The sequence below is a fragment of the Protobothrops mucrosquamatus genome, unplaced genomic scaffold (assembly GCF_001527695.2).
Source record: "Protobothrops mucrosquamatus isolate PMUCROS unplaced genomic scaffold, P.Mucros_1.0 scaffold35, whole genome shotgun sequence".
In the NCBI taxonomy this organism is placed as follows: Eukaryota; Metazoa; Chordata; class Lepidosauria; order Squamata; family Viperidae; genus Protobothrops; species Protobothrops mucrosquamatus.
The window spans coordinates 603,341-608,618 of NW_015386419.1; positions in this window are offsets into that span (position 1 = coordinate 603,341).

Sequence of the window (5,278 nt, forward strand, 5' to 3'; positions counted from 1 at the left end):
ATTAACTTCCATCTTTGCAGATATACTGTATTACCGATAAACACCTCTTGTTTTTCAAATAATTTCTTTTCTAACAGAGGAAAAGGTCTTTTAATCTACCACCACTGTTGGTCATTAGAAACCAGTGAAGTGGCTTTGGATTATTATCTCCATGCTCAAAGCCAGAGGTTTGGTCAAATTGCCTTCTTAATTGCAGCACTGGGATGTCAGATGAGATTTCTGTTCTGCAACACAATCAAATTATCTTTCTAGATAGAAAGTTACTTTCATTCCAGTGCTTCTTTATGAGTATATAATGTTTATGAACTAGCAGTATTGACAACTGTTGCTTTTTTGGAATGTGATTTAACAGTATCTAAGAAAATTGTATTTGGTTAATGCATTGCATACAATTTTGAAATTAATATATAGAAAAAAGAATCTGAAGTTGGTTTCAAGCCTACAGACAGACTTTCTAATTTGCAATTCAGTCCTTGGAGCGACTGTAGATTCTTGAACACCTCTAAGCTCTCATGCGGAATGTGACAAGAGGAATGAGAAAATCATTGATTCACTTTTTAATTGTGTACACTGAACCCTGTTAGTAGTATCAGTAAACTTATAGTTGTTGACCAATGCAAAAACAAAGAAGCCAAATTCTGAGGCAGCAAATGAAAACCATTATGGAACTGAACAATGATAAAATGGATAAAATCAAAACATGGTCTATTTTACAAATTGTGGTTGACTGGGAGCCTCCCAGAATTGTTTGAATAAATGAACAGCATAACAAAACTTAACCGCATCCAGAAAAATACAATCACATAGATCAGATAACAGAAGTTGTAAATAAAATGGATCGAGGTGGGATAAAAATCTGACTAGACGTGAAGTTAATAATCTAGTGGAGTTTCTAATCCAGTTTCCAACTAATCAGTTTTTATATACTGTATATGTGTGTGGTCTCTGTGTGTGAAATCTATACAAAGAGGATTTGGTATTACTTTGCGGTAATTTCTTTGCCTTTGTACGTTGTCTCTGAAATGTATTTGAAGTGGAGAGAAAATATGTGTTGTGGCAAATTCATAGGGAAAGCTTGGAGCAGATTTTATCTGATAACAGAAGGAAATACAAATTTAAAATGTGGAAGATTCATATGGAGTATGTGTGCGTATATTCTGAGTGTGTGTGTGTGTGTGTGTGTGTGTTTGTAAAATTTCCATTTGCAGGATTCCATCTGTGTTTTAGCCACATGAACCTATATATTTTTAGGAATCTGCTCCTTTTGAATTCTTGATATCTCCATAGGAAGCTAAACAGAGATCAGCAGAGGACACAGCCTGCTTGACACCAAAAGGCCTCTAAGTGGGAAAGATGAATAAAGCTTTTTGTTGTACTCTTCACATCCCCTACTTGCTCAGATCTTGTGTCTGTATCATGAAGGAAATGGAGGGACTCCTCCTCCTCCTTTGAAAGGTCACACCTTTGCGCTGTTTGCCAAGAGGGCTCCCTGAGCTCTGCCACTGCTGCTTCTCCCTGCTGTCTTCCTCCTCTAATCTCCTTATGGATGCAGCACCATGGCAACAGACCCAGGGCTAAGTGAGCTGGGCACGTACCAGCAACCTTGTTTTTGTCAGCTGAGGGATAGGAGGTAGAGGGTGAGCGATAAGGGAACAGAGCTTGGGTAAGGAGCGAAGCTTTGCTCCAGCAAATTGTTTGCCTTGGCTCTTCTTGGAAGTACCTCTGTCAAGCTCTGAAGCAGAAACATTGACCCTGTACCTGCCGCTGAATTTGGGCATCGCAGCCTTTGCCCTGAGGAATTCCTCTTCTGCAATGTAGCCAAAGAGAAGGAGGTGTGTGGGTATCAGGACACATGGCACCGCTATGATTTGGGGATGCACAGTCAGGTGGCTGAACAATTGTTTCATGTAGGTGTGCTGGTTATTTGTCTGCAAGGATCTAGCAGTGCAAGTTGTGCTAAAAAGTTATGCTTGTGATGATTTGCCTTTTCTTTGGATGTTTCCTTGGTGTAATGTTGGAAAATATGTCTCTTCCTGGCCTTCCCTTCTTTATTTTTGGGACTTCCAGAGGTTTTCAAAGAGAGCTTATTGTAGCAATGCTTAGACTAGAAATTCAAAATAATATATATATAAGCAGGACTTTTTTTCTCATAGAACGCCCAGAACGGAGGTCCGGCACCTTTTTTGGATGGAGCCTTGTAGGGTAGGCAAGGCAGGTTGTATGATGTGTGTGAGTTTCGGCACCTTTTTTTTTTTTTAGAAAAAAAGCACTGTATATAAGAGAAAAAAAATAGGTTTGTACTGGTAGTCGCAATTTGAACAGAACAGGTTTTACGAAAAATACTTGCAGAGGCTTTTCACTTTTTGTCACTTCTTTTCAAACAAGGTTCATTGTTATTATCTCTTTTATGCTTGTCTGTAAATTGAAACATTTTGACTGTTCAGGAGCTCTAAATTGGGACTGTTGATCTGAGGAAAAAATAAAACAATCTCTTCCAATTGCTTACACAGGCTTTTTTTAAAAACCTAAATTGGTGAACAATGATTTAACATTAAAAAATTCAGGGTAACAATGTTTTCTTTTTAACTGGCCCTATACATATGCCTTTTAAAAGCTTGAAAAATTACAGCAGGGAATGAATGGTCTTATTTGACCTTTAAAAGCATAGGAGTAGTACCAGAAAACAAAACTGATAACTCTGGAAAGGAAAGAGAGTGGTTGCAAAATATTTCCTACACTCTTTCTCTTTTCTATAAATACTAATTAATCAAAACTTAAATTTAAAAGTTGAAATGGATAGAACCTCAGTAGAAGAAAATATAATTTTCATAAGAGCCATTGCATGCTAAAAATTGCAGCAATTATGTCACTAATCCAAACTTTAGACATCATAAGAGAAGCGCTGTATTAGTCTAAGGTGGAGGAGTCTGGTAGCACCTTTCTGACTAACCAATGTTATTGCAAGCTTTATTACAAGCCGTAACTCCCTTCACTGGATTCATGCAGCGGCCAAACTGATGTAGGATTTAAATTGGAGTGAGGTGTGGAGAGGTTGGGATGGAAGAGAGGGAAAAATAGGTTGATGATACACAATCTGTCTTCCTTCTCTTTCATTAGTCAGAAAAGGTGGTACCAGATTCCTTCTAACCCAAACTGTAGAGATTTAATTTCTGAGAATAATGTTAACTCCAGAATAAAGGGGAAATGATAAAGAAATAACTATTTATTTTTAAGTGTCAGAAATTGCATGAATACATTTTTCATAAAGTTAAATGCAGTTTTTAAAAATAGCCATCAAATTGTGTCAAAAAACTTTTGTAGTTGTTGGGTTATTAACAGCCAGAAAGGAGAGTATGCAAAAAGGAGACCTACTATCCGGACTCTCCATTTTTAAATAGTAACATAGTTAATTAATACACTGCTCTGCTATTGCAGCAACCATATTATTGGGTGTGTGTGTGTTAATATCCTATTCTACTGCAAACATCTACAAGATTCTTCTAAAAAAAAACAAACCAGTTTCTAGTGAGCTTGCCTGAAGTTGCAGATCCAACAACTGCTCAAATGTTCATCTCTATTAATCCATCTCTACCTCATTGGTGTTATATTTAGCTCTCACTGTGAAGTCTACTTCACAAAGGAGAGTAGCTTTCCCTCTACTTTACCAAGAATTGGAATATACAGTTAGGATCTTTGAGACTTTTGAATATTCTTTTGGATATTCAAAATGTAGTATATTTTAAGACTTTCTTTTAGGGTCATGTGATTGCTATTTGTCACTTTCCTGGGTGCCTTGCAATAAGCAAAATCAATGGGGGAAGCTGGTTTTGCTAAACTACTTTGTGATTCACTTAACAGCTGCAGTGATTCACTTAACCATGACAAAAAGATAATAAAATTGGGCTTAACAACAGTCACAACAGAAATTCTGGTCCCAGTTGTGGTTGTAAGTCAAGGACTACTGGCATTATTTCTTCTTAAAACAGGTAGACCTCACTAATCAACTGCATTGTGCAATGAATCATTTGACGTCACTATGCTGAAAAAAATAACTTTGCAATTAAGTCATGCTTTTACAACCTTCCCAGCATTTTTCTCTCAATCCTGTGCTCATCATTACATCAGTTTGTACATTTTGTTCTGTGCCTGACTCATTTTTTTCCTCTCAAAAACGGGAGAGATTGTGTAAACAAGCAATCACTGAAGAGGAAGGGATTGCAAGAGAGTAAGCAGGCATACAAAGGGAAACAAACATTGAAAGAAATGTGCTAGTGCCAGTTGTTTGCCTAGCACAGGGCTTTTCAACCTTTTCACCCATTGTACCACTTTTAGAATATGGCAACATCCGAGTACCACCAGTCGCCTAGCAAGGTGTCAAAAACTTGATGACCAAGAAAAAAAAAGGAAAAAAGTGATAAAGTACAGATAGCCCTCGACTTACAACAGTTCGCTTAGTGACTGTTCGAAGTTACAATGGCACTGAAAAAAGTGCCCCCCAAGCCACAGCCGAGCAAGACACCTGCCTGCCCACCCAGCGGCGCTCTTCCTCCTGTCCGAGGTTTTCATTGTTGTGAGCATTTCTGTTGAGGATTGGCAGCGGGGATGGGGTGGTGTGATGTCTGGTTTTTATTTCCCCCCCCCGTCTACTGGGTGGTTGCAGCAGGTTTTGGTCACTTCACATAACCCTGGGACACTGTGACCATCATAAATATGAATCAGTTGCCAAGCATCTGAGTGTAAATCACAAGACCCTGGAGATGCTGCAACATTCCAGCTGATTGGCGCTTCTTCTGGGCTCAGCAGAAGTGCCAGGATCTGTGCTGGTTTCCAGCTGATCGGCATTTCTTCAGGGCTCAGCAGAAGCACCAGGATTAGCACCGAGCTCCAGCTGGAGCCTGGTGCTGATCCTGGCACTTCCACTCAGCCCTAATAGCCCCGAAGAAGCGCCGATCAGCTGGAAAGCGGTACTGATCCTGGCGCTTCCACTGAGCCCTGACAGCCCTGCAGCTCCAGCCATCTCTTGCTCAGGCTTGTGCGGTGCTGCCACGGGTTCAGCTCATTCCCCTCCCCCACTACCACTTTTTTTTTAACTTTTTATTTATAAAACAATTAAAAAAAAACATTGGATTTGACGTGACATTCCAGTATATACATTCTTATCAGATTATACCATATTTTACAATCAATTCATTATCTCTACATATACATTAAATTTTATATACATTATCTATTCTAAAGTAACATACATTTCTATCTTATCATTCGTCTTTAATCCCAG